The sequence below is a fragment of the Limulus polyphemus genome, unplaced genomic scaffold, assembly GCF_000517525.1.
Source record: "Limulus polyphemus unplaced genomic scaffold, Limulus_polyphemus-2.1.2 Scaffold46, whole genome shotgun sequence".
Lineage (NCBI taxonomy): Eukaryota > Metazoa > Arthropoda > Merostomata > Xiphosura > Limulidae > Limulus > Limulus polyphemus.
Window position 1 is genome coordinate 543,643 of NW_013665656.1, and position 14,304 is coordinate 557,946.

Sequence of the window (14,304 nt, forward strand, 5' to 3'; positions counted from 1 at the left end):
AACGAGAAAAATCGTCTTGTGATTCTCACTATATGTTCTTTTTCATAGATTTGGGTTGACTTACTTTTAGTAAAGTTTTTCTCTGAAGCTAACCATTTGACCATTCTCTTCCGATGTGCTTCCAAAGAAGATTGTGATGGATGACATTTGGTTTGGGCCACGTTTTTTTTTAATAGATTCTGCTCTGTTGCACTTCAAATTGGATATTTTTGTTATTTTGTAGTTTTCTTGCTATTACTGAAAGTCCAACCTCTGTTGGTGTAATTATTATATTGTATACCGGGATTTGCTGGTCATAGACTATAAAACTATTCCAAATTAATTTAACGTCACGTTTATGTTTTCGCATGAAGATTATTCCCAGTATATATATATATACACCTTTCTTCTATGCCAATTACCCACACATCATGTTGTGCAGAGAAGCTTTCCACAGTGATGGAGATTTCCAATTTTCCTCTTACTGGAACTTTATGAATACCTGTTTTATTTCTGAAAGAAATTCCTCACTTTTCATTAGCAAGTCGGGTCAAACAGTGTTAGCTGTGGAACCAGCGTCAATCAATATGCTACAAGGTTTCCTACTAATGAACCCAATTGACTCGTGAATCGGTTTCTTTAAATAATCAATGTCTTATCTCAACTGGGGCAGGTGAAATATTTTCAGCTGAACTTCCTTTCTTGAGCCCGGTCAGTTCCTGTTCCTTTTGTCTGGATGAGCTCTTATTATTAGGGTATCTCCTCCATGGTTTATCATTTATTGATTCATCACAGTCTTAACCGTAACGTCCATTGTTTTCAACATTTATAGCAACTCCATTTTTTTTATAATCCTTTGAGAGCAATATTTATTTTTTACAGACTTTTGTTTGTAGTTTCTAGCAGTATCTCCTTTGAACTTACAGAGAAACACTATGGTTTACTTCTTTCAGCTATCTAATTAATCCTTTGATTTTTCTAAACTTCAAGCAGGATCCCATAATTCGTGGATCTTGCTTTTAACCGTTTATCTGCAACTTTAACTGAATCGAGTTCCAGTATCCACTGGACACCTTTCCTTTAAACCCTACTTTGTTTAGCCTATTTCGCATATCCAACCCACTATATCAGCTCTGAATTGATCATGTGCCAACAAATTCATCATTTCACTTGAAGCATCTGGATAAGATAATTAGGAAAGCCTTTCCACATCATCAATTAATTTTGCTAAAGCCTCTTCCTCTGTATTCACTCTGCTCTTAAACTTTGTTTTAGAAACGTCCTTCTCATTTAACACTCCAAATATGTTTGCATGGTAGTTTTAAGCTCTGTTGAAGGTAGCTTAATGTTGTTAAAGATGGGCCTTTTAAATGCAGTAAGATGAATTGCTGGTTGCTTGCTATTTCATTCATTCACTTTGGAAATTATTTCAAACTGTATTAGATATGCTTCTAATAATACCGATCCACCATATTCTGTTGGTTTCCAAATGGATGATGTTGTCGAACTTACCTACTAAATTCCGTAACTTGATGAAGTAGTATTGTAGCTGGAGTAGTCCAGGTAGGCTCTGCGATCCTAGGACGAAATAGTACTTGTAACAGGTGCAGACCAGATGAGTACTCCTTTTCGATATGGCATAGTTAATGATGTTTGAGGTTGAAATTCTTGAGCAAACGCAGAGAGAAGTATGGCTGGTTTGATCTTTGCCTTTACCAGTTCATTATATATACACAACCAAGATTTTTTTATAGAGGGGGCTCACTTCCAATTTATTAATTTCTAAATGATATATTATAGTTTATAAATGTCTTACACGTATATTCTAATGGTTACTGAGCAAATAGCAAACAAATATTTCTCCTTATTTTAAAGTAATTCAAATCAAAGACTTGTATTATTTAGCTATCTAAATAAGACTTTTCCTATTACATATATTATTTTGCAATAAATTTAAAAACATTATGGCTACATAAAGGGTTCAAGTCCCCAGGCCCTCCTCTTCTTTGCACATGTTTTAGATATTTTATCTTAGAGTTAACTTAATGTCCTTTCATACATTTTCTATGACCTTCTTATAATCCTTTTGTACGTCATCACTCTTTTTGTTATAACTCCTGCGCGCACTTACTATGGCTTTATCAGTTTCTGTCTATACATGTTCTATGGCTATTTAAATTGAAGTATGAAATTTTTTTATTTGTTTTTGAACAAACTGAACTGGATTCACAATTCTTCTATAAGCCTAACATCTCGTTCTTGTAATCCCTCTATTAAATTTCCGTTTCTTTCTTAGTATTGTACTTATCTTTTGATCTTCTTTTAGTTTACCATCTCTTTCTTCATGACCTTATTTCTATTGTTTCATCATTTACAATAACATTTTAATCTCCCTTCAAGCACGTGCCGTCATCTTAAAGGTGACGGAAGTTATGTTTTCACCCCTATATGTGTGTTTGTCAGCAAGATTTATCAAAAACGGCTGAATGGATTTGGACGAAAGTTAGTATAAGTTTGGACTATAACCCAACTTAGAATTTATTAGTTTTTGGAAGATCAATGACAAAGGTCAAGGTCACAGCCAGGCCACAAAAATAAACAAAATCCCTATCTATTAACATCGATTTTCACACTATTTTTGTTCTGTAACTCAATCAAAAATGATCTGATTTTGTTGAAACATGGTGGACATATGTAGAATATTATTTCTCATTGTCCTGCCAAAAATGAGCCGTGTCCGTTGATAACGATGGACATACAGGCATATTTTCGTTTCTTTTTTTAGGTTGGAATATGATCAACGCTGCGTGGCGGACGTATGCGCTCTACTGAGTGTCCCTCTAGCTTTATTCTAATTTTACCAAAATAATCTTTCTTCTGACATAAATTTTGTAACGGCTCCTATTTTTGGGCGGGTTATTTTGGATTATTCGTTAGAAAGGATATAATGTAAAGTCCAGTCCACTTAATAATAACGAAAACGTTTATTTCTTATTTATTAACTTTAATAATATTAAAGCTTTGCGCGAAATTAAAAAAAAACAAAACAAAACAAACAGTACAGAAGAAGAGCATACTTTCCTCATGCAGCTGTAAAGATAAGAACAAGACAAACCAATACATAAAGTATATACATATATAGTTTTAGCTTAATCGGTTTAATACCGATCTACCGCCACGGCAAGTCGGGTTTCATTCCTCGTGAACCTATCTTATAGCTCAAAATTCCTTAAAATTAAAATGTATTAAATATGTTTAATTTAGTTTTGATTCTGACTGTTGTTATTTATGTCCGAATTATCTAATTCTTCTAAAATAGGAAAGGTATTACAGGATTGTATTTTCAGTAGAATTATTTATGATCTTCAACTCCCCCCCCATCTTACACACACACACACACTGATATATATATATATATATATTACTCGTGTTGCTAGTTTCCTGTAATATTGGTTGTATGCTACAAAACATTCAGAACTGAATATTGCAGTACATGGAAACGTTAAAATCGTAGTATAAGAAGCTCTGTATGTGTTGTTGACTGGTCGTAAATATGTGAAATGTATAAAACATTAATATTGACATCAGCTTCATAAAAATGTACTATATTGTTGTTTTCAGGTCAAAGCCACACAGGGGACTATTTGCGCTTTGTCCTCCACGGGGAATCGAACCCCGGATTTTAGTATTGTAAGTTTATAAACTTATAAACAGCCCCCCCCTCCCCCGGAGAACATTTATGTCTAACATATTTCGCTGTCTTTATTTAAGTTTACTGCCTAAATAAAAGGAAAATAACGACCGGTAACCAAAGGAGGAAATACAAATACAAAATTAACCTCCATTGGCTAACCTAAAACTAGGGGGGGGGGCATTCTCATGCAATTAGCAAAGTGTATGTATAGGGTATTTAAAACGGGGCGAGAAATATTTGCTTCACGTGTAGCACGTCTAAGCTTGGAGATATCTATATATATCTATAATATAATATACATATAATATATATAAACGTTTATTTGTTGGTTTGAAGTTAAGCACAAGCAACACAATGGACTATCTGTGTTCTCCCCACCACGGGTATCGAAACTCTGTTTCTAGCGTTGTAAATCCGCAGACATACCGCTGTGCCACTGGGGGGCAAACGTTTATATACTTGTGCACGATCAATTACGAAAGCATTTATATATATATATATATATTGGATGACAAATGTAATATACAAAAACGTAAAACAATATCAAATTATATGTATTTCACTCTAATTCAGTGATATTTAGTTTGATTCGTCTGTATAAAGTTTGTATAAAAATAAACTTGATATTGTGATACTTTAACATGTGTCCATAACATTAATACATTACTAAGCTGTTGTCATGACGATGAGCTGTGTTATGAAAATATTAACACGTGCAGTGCTAAAGTGCTTTCATTCCGATTTGTTTTTCATAATGTATACGTCACTGATTCTAAGACATTTCTCAGCATTTTTATTAATAGTTTCTATCACTGAGGGTAAAATAAATGTTATAACTATATATTTTAGACAATTCATTTCAATATGACAATAAATAACTGAATGACCTAAAGTGATTTATAAATCGTTAATTTTTAAAACAATTTTTCTACAACACCGTTGAAATTTTTATTTACGCTTCGAAACAACAATCATTATTTGTTGTGCTTCAAAGGACTTGAAACATTTCTGCTTGAAAACGGCCGCAAACATTTTATTAACAGGAATGTTATCAATTTGGATGACTCTGAAACAAACTATGAGCTGATCATGGAGAACCTTAAAAAATTAGTCTTAAACGATTCAAAGATAAAGAAAAAACTGTGAGACAAATAAAATAGAATTGCAAAAACATTTAGTCTATGGTTGAGTTACATCCATATAAACGCTTCCCGATTCCTGGGAAGAGTTTCTGAAAAAACTTCCTTGGCTTCAGGTAGCACATAGATTACCTTAAGCTGTTTTCGTTTTTACTAATGCACTTACATAAGCTCATGTTAATTCTGTAGATAAAAATCATTAAGCTTTTTATGTTGTAATTAGACCCTGAAAAGGTTCCGCAGGCGTAATGAGAAATGTGAAACACGTGTGTCCTATTGAAATGTTCACTTTCAATGTCAATTACTAAAGAAAAATAGTTAAAAATAATCTACCTTATTTAATTAAATATTATATTCAGCAAAAGCCCTGCATATCGAAACGTCTAACATACAGATTAAAAGTTAACGTTTTAGTACACTAATCGATTAAAACAACTTTGAAGATTTTAATTGTCGATTGAATTTGTTTTTTAAAAAGAGACAGAACACTTGATTCGATAATATGGATTTAAGGGCTGGCGGTATGACTTGGCGAACTTCCATATCTCATTTAACAGTATTGAACTGTCTCGTTTGAAAATCATTGCAACTTAGTATGTGATCTTGTGTACTAACTTCTTAATTATAATTCATTTAATTTTAGATCGGGCTGAAGATGTTGCGAATCTTCCCGAACTTGTTTTTCATTAATGATCTAACTGGTTGGAGCTATGCACTCTTATTAATGATCTAACCGGTTGGAGCTATGTACTCTTATTTCTGCGGAAATTAGCATTGTTGCTAATGGCTTACGGCTGATGAACCACCGCCTGAGGCAGTTGTTAGGTTAATTGAGAGTTTACTTTTATATGTGTTCCTCGATTTTTTCGTAAAGTCAATTTGCCAAAACAGATAGCCCATTGTAAAGCTTTGTGTTTATCTAAAGACAAACAAGACTTATCCATCTTTCTAGGACGTAGCATTATTTATAATTTCAATGGAATGATTACTAAGTACTTTAAAAAAATTGATACTTTACTTCACTTGTCAACTACCTATCTACGTTGATTGGGAGTAGCTTATAATGTTCGAAGTGTGGATCCGAAGGTCCATGGTTCTCATCCTGTTGCCACAATATCGCGCTTCACACAATAACGCTGGTATTGTCAACCCGGATGTGAGATAACTCAAGATCTATATAACGGGTTTGAACTGTCTATCGGTTTTTAAGTGATTGTCGAGAATTTTCTATCAGATGACACTGTTAAATCAGATCTATAATTTTATAGAAAAAACAACAACTGGCAAATGAGGTTCCAGTAACTATCACAATGTAAACTTACAGTGGATTGTATAATGTCATATTACTGTAAAAATACAATTAACTTATGTTTCTGCAGCTTATTCTAAAGTAATGTACCACTATAAACATACAATGAAGCAACATATTACTGAATTAATCAATGAAAGTTTACAATATTTGTAACTCCTAGAACCACATAACCCATTATACTTTTTACTACAGTGTTTTTCAACAACTAAAGATCACTATGAATGTAGACTGAATCACAGCAACTATAAAATGATTTGGGATTTAAAAATTTCTTCCTACCTCTTTGTTTATATTAGTACATCACACGCATCCAGGTTTCGTAAGCGTTCTGCTAACAGCAAGCAGTCCAAAGTGTTCATTTTGTAGTAAGCGATTGATTAATTGTTTAAAAGCCAGTTAAAAATTTAGAGACCTCACATTACTTATAATGTTTAGATTTACTCCTCAAATAACTATATTTTCGTGTACAATAAATAAAGAGTAAGACTGAACATTTTTTAAAACAGAAGTGAAAGTAGACGCGTATTTTTCTACAGTCTGGACAATTACATACTTTACAACATGGAGGAGTATGGGGAATAGTTTCAGACTTAAAATTGTTAGGTTTCATTCATATACACAAACGTAAATATCTTGTGGAAAGTTTGCTCATTTAGCTATTATAAATATTTTACACTATTTTAAACTATGAACTATGCTATGAAGATAATTCCTTTTTTATGATAAAGCTAAAATATTTAATTTTAAAGAGACTGAAGTTACATATTTTCTGCTTTTTTAACCGACGACGTTTTGCATCTACAAAACAACAATAACTTGTTTGTATAATACTTAGTCTTCATTTTCTATTTAGTGATCTTTAGAAAATTTATTGAGTCTTTCAAGGTCCAAATATCAAATTGTCTTAACAAGTTAACATTAACAGGTTTATTTGTTTGAGTTGAATCCCTCTTGATTTTTACATGTAATTCGCCAATATATATATATATATATATATTTACATGATCAACACCTTCAAACTTCATGAGGTTTATAAAGACAAATAAGATCACGGGCGAAAGCTTTTATATGAAATATTTTTATTAAGGTTTAAACGAGTGTACTCTCAAAAGTGTTGGCTTACCTTTAACTGTCTACTTGTTTGTTTTTCTGAAACATAAACTACGATCACTTCAGCTGCTCCAGCTCAGGAAAGAAATACTTTCCTATGGTTTAGTAAAGCAAGTAGACCCAAACATTTCCTAACCCATGAGTACGATTCTCATAAAAATGCCTTTGATTTACCCTGAAAGTCTGTACTCAGCCAATGCTAAAGCGCACGCTCATGGTAAACAAGCCGATTGCTCTCGGGGGAAGTGGTTATTTATAGCACAAGTATTTATTCCGCCGCCACAGTGTGGCCTATGACGACAACTGTTGCGCCAAAACGCATGCTTCTCTCTCACTATCTTCTGCTCGCCAAGCATCTTTATCAGTGGTTAATATTTACAGTAACAGGCACTAATCGGAGCAACATGTTCATCTTCACCAAAAGCCTGTTTTATGTCTATACATTTAGCTTCTGTAATTTGATTACAATAAAATAAGCTGTTTTAATTGTCACTAACAAGGGTTCACATAATAAAAGTTTACAGACGTCTTTGGAATGATTAACATTTCACTTCCTGCATTATGCATCATTTCTACTCTCTACACCAGCTTGTTCCCGAAAGCCATTTTTGTCACATGTGCTGTTTTATTATATGATTCTTATCAAGAGATAAAAAGCTAGAAGTTTGTGAGGTTTAATTTGATAAGGAAAATCTCATAGAAAAATTACTTGTGTGCTATATTTAAAGGAATAACGTTATGTGGAATAATATTACATATTGAAATTAGTCCTCTCCCCCGGGAGGGTCAGCGGTAAGTTCACGAATTACAAATATAAAATTCGGGGTTCAGTTCCCCACAGTAGACAGAGTTTATATAAACCCATTGTGTAGCTTTACACTAAGAAAACAACAATAATAGTCAAGTTATAAAATGTATAAACTAATGCAAAAACAACAACAACAAAAAACGAAAATAAGGCAAAGAGAATGTCTACTTCCAATAGTTACCACTAAAAGTAATATTTTGGTTGCTTACTGTTAAGCACAAAGCTACCCAATGTGCTATATGCGCGAAACCTAATTTTTAGTGTTATAAGCCCTCAGACTTACTGCTAAACTACCAGGGGTCAGGAGTGACAGAAAAATACTTCATGCGTGATTAAATTTTGAGACAACAAGTGAGCAAAGTGTTTTAATAAAGAGACTTGTAACTGCGATATCTAAAATCACAACACGAAAAAAGTGACAAAAAGAGACATGTAATCACCATATCTAAAAATCACTTATATAATTTTAAGAAAATAATAACTTGACTTCAATTGTGGTTATCTTCTCTAAGCTCTTTTGTCACCTTTTTTCGTGATGTGATTTTTAGATGTCATGATTACATGTCTCTTTTGTCACTTTTTTTCGTGTTCTTAGGATGATAGAATATATCTCCTTCTTAACGTTATCAAGTTAAGTTTAAAATTAATTGGTAAAAAAAAAATACATGTGACGAGATACGCAGTTAAGAGACAAAAATAGTATGGACCCATTCACACTTTTGGAATTATAACTTACCTAAAGCTCAAGCTCATCGGGCCATGGAACAAGTTGTGAATTTTAAACGAATTTAAATATAAAACTGTTTACTTTTATGTTAATACTAAAAACAGTTAAATATATTTTTGTAATATACAAGGAAATACTAACCAGTTATAATAGCTTACACCACAAATAATTCACGTGTAGAACGTGGTCACTTGTTGAAAAGATTTACATCAAGTTGGATATGATTGACAGTAATTGCAAAAGGTTGTATATAAACAACCCTTTTAATTTAGTTTCTGTCAGTCAAGATGTTTGTTTCAAAAGCAATTAAGCGAGAGTTTTTAGGGTGCTGTGATTTTAATACGTGGAAAAAAAGGAAATGTTGTCTAGGAAGGTTCGTACTTGATAATATACATTATTGTATTCGCTAAGAATGAACAATATCAGCAAAATATACCCCTATTTATTACTATCCTATACTGAATAAGTTGAGGACGAAATGAAGATGTCTTCAGCACAATATATACGCAGGCCTATATATGTCATTGTATACAGAAATTAAAACTGACGTCACATTTGTTTTATGATTAACTAGAAGAAGGTGTTATGTTAATTACATAATCTTTTGACAAATGATGTCATATCTATTTGAATTGATGATTACTAGTCATTTAACGTTGTTCATATCATAATTTCATATTTCATTGTTATTTCGGGATTATTAATGTAATAATGTGAATTTGAATATAACTATACTTGTTAAAGCTTTCATGATTTGACTCTAAACACGTTATAGACCCAAACTCTATAGAACTCCAAAGTTTACACAGATGAAAAATATGAAGAATTCTTCGCGATCTATGGTTACCGTTTGCATATCCAGCCACCTTGACCATGACTATCCTCGTGATCTATAATTATACAGGTTAAAAAATCCTGACAGTTTTGTTGTAAATGAATTAAAGTTTGTTGATTTGAAGTGCAGGTGGCTTTTAAAATTGACACTTTCTGTAAAGAGCAGTCTGTAGTGTTGAATAGTATCAATGAATCAAGTGAATGTCTGATTCCAGCAGAGATAAAACAGTTTATTCCACAGCTGCTACACTGGAGATAATAGGGAAAGTTAAATAGTTTGCCATTGAAAATAAACCAAAACAAAACTCCAATCCGTTCAAAGATGACACTTTCCTTGTGATATAGAGGTGCAGGACATGAGTTTGAAAGTATACAGAGTTTATCATGACATTTTACTCTACTATCCCCGGGTATTTAACTTACAGTTATATATGTAACCTGAAATCCCCATAAATTCTTTGAAAAACACTCTTGCGATATGCTCTGTACATTGTTTTTAACTGTTTGACTGTTTCTTTTTGCTAATAAGGTATAGCGCCATGAAATCAAATTATTCAAATTATATGGCAGTTTTTCCGCAAGATGCTAGTAAGAATAGGAATTGTTACGCTCACGGACGTCTTCTATGAGCTTCTCTGGCTTTAGGCTGTTCATATTATCTTTTGGAATCGTCCGTACAAAGTTAATAGACTTTGGAAAGAACATAAAGAGTAGATGAAAACATTGACCTTAGTATATTGTGTAAAAGCCTCTTACAGTGGGAAATGCATCACAAAGCAATAGTCCATAACCAGTGCTGTTATACAGCAGAAGATGTAAGACCTAGGTACTCGCCCTTGTGTGATTACAATAGAGCATAACTCCACAACCAGTGCTGTTATACAGAAGAAGCTGTAAGACCTAAGAACTCGCTCTTATGTGATAACAATAGATCATAACTCTATAACCTGTTCTGTTATACAGAAGAAGCTGTAATACCTGGGTACACGCCCTTGTGTGATTACTATTGATCATAGCTCCATAACAAGTGCTGTTATACAGAAGATGCTGTAAGACCTGTGAACTCGCCCTTGTGTGATTACTATTGATCATAGCTCCATAAGCAGTGCTGTTATACAGAAGAAGCTGAAGACCAAGGGACTTGCCTTTGTGTGATTACTTTACGATTAGGATTTAGCATAACTTAAAGCATAAATATTGTTCCCAATAAATTTTTATTTACTTGATCAAACGTGGCGTCCTCTGATCACTGGAATTACCATACAGGTAACTACAAATAACTAGAGATATCGTAGAAACCGTAATGTGGTATTAAACTGAATTTCTAATTTGACTAAGTTGAAGAAAACAGTGTAAAAAAACAGACTTTGCTAGCAACAAGAGATTGGTCGTTTGTTAGAATTGTTAGAAATCACAACTATCAGAGACGTGATTTGAACCCTCATCAGGCGACAAAGCAACATTCCTCATCAACGTTTGCAACGCAGCCCGCCATCATCTCAAGGTCCGAGGAATCACACGAGAATCACTAAACGACCAAATTTTAAGTAGGTTTCCAGATCAATCGTTCATAGGTGAGTCACACAATTCTTTGACTTTCTTGGTGTTAATATTCGAGGCGGTCTTAACTATAAAAAATATGAATTACTAGATTTATCTAATAATATTAATGCCTCGGTGATAACCATTAACGAAAGTCTATTAAACAGTAACTCCAATTTCCGCCTTCCAAATTACAAAATTATTTCTAAGGTTAAAAGCACACATACTAGAGGGATAGTGCTGTCATACGAGAATAACCTCGATCTAATACTCATCGACCATAACACACCTACTTATCACGAACACATACTAAGCAAAATGAAAACCCCGTCACTACCCGATATCACCCTCCTAGCCATTTACATGTCACCTCAAACAACACCTGACATCACCTTTCTAAACTCAATGATGTCAAAATTTAACAATGTAATCATTCTTAACGCTTCTCACCCCTTACTTCAAGGCTTTACTACAAACACTGCTGGCAGGATTATCGCCAAATTTTACACAAACACATAACTTAATAGTAATTAACGACACCTCCCGTACCCACACACATAACAATGGAACTCATAGTATCATCGACCTCGCCATTATCCCACCAAAAATCGTACACTTACGAACAACTTTAAAGCACAGGAAAATATCGGAGGAGACCATAATACTCTTTCCTTCCAAATCAGTAATCCTAACTGGACATTCTCCAATAACCAAGATCAGCACCCCAAAAACAACCCAACTTTAAAAAGTTAACTGGTCCACATTTAACGAATACTTAGACAAAAGCTTACACGAACCCGTAACGTCTGTTAACTCCAAAGACGAGATCGAACAATAGTGCCATAATCAGAACTATAGGCAAGTTAGTCCCCAAAAATTACACTAAAACCACGCCTAACCATTGGTCTCTAACACCCGAAATATATAAATTCATTCTGTTCAGACGTAAGCTTCGAAACTAATTTATATACACTAGAAACCCAGCTACCAAATCTCAAATAAACTCAGTCACGAACAAAATAGAAAAGTTAATTAAAATCCTACAAAATTATAATTGGAACAACTTTTGTAATAGACTCGATAGTCTTAAACCTGACCCATCCACCTTTTAGAAAAATTTTAAAAGAATATGCCGAGAAAACAACGAAACAGGCAATATCTCATACGAAAACTTCACTGCCGCTCCCGATAAACAAAAGTCAGATTTATTCACACATTATTTCAAAGAAACATTATTTTTACCCCGCAGGACACTAGATTCAACGATAGGCAGGAAGAGAAAATAAACTCCTTTGTTAGCGATAACGCTAAAATTCTTTTCTACCTCTTTCCCGGTTAATATACACCAAAATCAAACTCCCAGTTCACCACATATCAATTCCTATAACCACATCCGAAGTTAAAATCCACCTGAAAAATCTCAAAAACAAAGCTCCCGGCGAAGACAACATCCCCAACATAGTTTTAAAAAAATGCATTTCCCAAGCTTCTAACACCTCTCAGAAATTTATATAAGCTACCCCATTTTTCTGGCTATCTCCCTAATGCATGGAAATCAGCTGTTATCACAGTTATTCCTAAAAAAAAGAATACGATCTAAAAATCCAAGTGACTTTAGGCCCATTAGCTTAATCAACTGCACAGGCAAAAATTTAGAGTAAATTATAACAACAAGGTTACTATGGATGCTAGAAAAAATAACACACTGTCACACATTCAGAACGCAGGACGCAAAAACAGACAGACTGCAGACCACCTCGAACGATTAATATAAACCACATATACTGGGTTCGATAAGTTACAAGCCACTATTGTCACCTTCCTGGACGTACAAAAAGCTTTTGACACGGTCTGGCACAACAGACTCAAATACAAACTAATGAAGCACAAAATACCAATCACATTCACTAAATGGATATCTAACTTCCTAGATAATAGATCCGCGCAAGTGAAAATTAACATGTCACTTTCACAATCCTTCATGTTTAACACAGGTGTACCACAGGGTTCTGTCTTAAGCTCGTGGGGCAATGCACAGATAGCCCATTGTGTAGCTTTGTGCTTAACTTTAAACAACCAAAAGCAATCATACTTTTCCGAAGGCTAAATCAAAGACTTAAGCGTGACAGGTTAGCTAATCTAAACCTTTACAATACCCCCATCATATTCTCTAAATGTACAAAATTTTAGGCATAACTATCAACCCTAAACTAACATGGCTCACACATATCAAGGAAATCAGAAAGAAACATAAAACCAGAATAGCATACCTTCACAAAATAAGTCATCACACTCACGGATGCAAACTACAGATAATAACATACATTTATCAGACCTTTAATAGATTATGGTTCAATGATAACATGTAACAAGAATCAAAACCGGGTAATACGTCTTGCCCACCGCCTCTCTCACTACACATCGGCATGCTACGCGGAAAAACACATCTCACTACAAACAGTACAAGAACGCATATCTAAAATTGCTGCTAAACATTACAAAGATCCACCTATCGAAATTCACTTACAGCCGAATTTCATAAGATTGCCGCTACCCCCCCAAACCACGGTGCAAATATCTATCCCCATACAACATAATACAAAATATCACTATCACACCACCATGATCTGTAAAAGTAAGAATATTATATTTTATGTATAAGTATTTCACTTTCAGTCTCTTTTCAAATCTTTATTTCTTCACTAGCTGTTCACTCAGGCACTAGCAGGGCTTTTTTTCGGTCCCGGCTAGTGAAAGTGGGTTTTCTCGGGGCACTCCTGTCCCCCCCCACACCAAATTCTTAGGCATTGGATCTATAGATCCCAGCCATGGTATATGGGTCCATTGATCTTCGCCAACATCTGTAAAGGCCCATTTGATTCGGTTTGTTTCATACTTTGTCAACAATCGTTTTCAACTTGTTCCTACTGCAAGAACAATCTGCCTCTGTTCACCAGTATTTTTTCGCCCAATTAGAACGATAACCATTCTATGAACTTTTAATCTTTAACCTCGTGCAGGGTGAAGGAGGATTGCTAATCTTCGAACACCATTGGTGATTAATATTTTTTTCTATAAACTATTAACTTTACACCAAAATAACTGCCATAGCTATAGAAAACCCTCACTACTCAAGCTATAATTTCACAATCATGACCA

The 14,304-nt window shown here is 34.0% G+C and overlaps 1 protein-coding gene across 2 annotated transcripts in view; it reads right to left on the reverse strand.

Moving 5' to 3' along the window:
• Positions 1 to 7,377, reverse strand: part of LOC106462557 — a 55,512-nt gene extending 48,135 nt beyond the window's left edge. The window contains exon 1 of one of the 2 annotated variants that reach the window (XM_013922496.2): positions 7,248 to 7,377. The gene's annotated coding sequence lies outside the window, so the exon portion shown is untranslated. Of the gene's footprint in view, positions 1 to 5,830; positions 5,887 to 7,247 lie in introns of those variants that run through there. The other variant, XM_022390092.1, reaches the window with a different exon arrangement.
• Between the last annotated feature and the right edge of the window lie 6,927 nt (positions 7,378 to 14,304).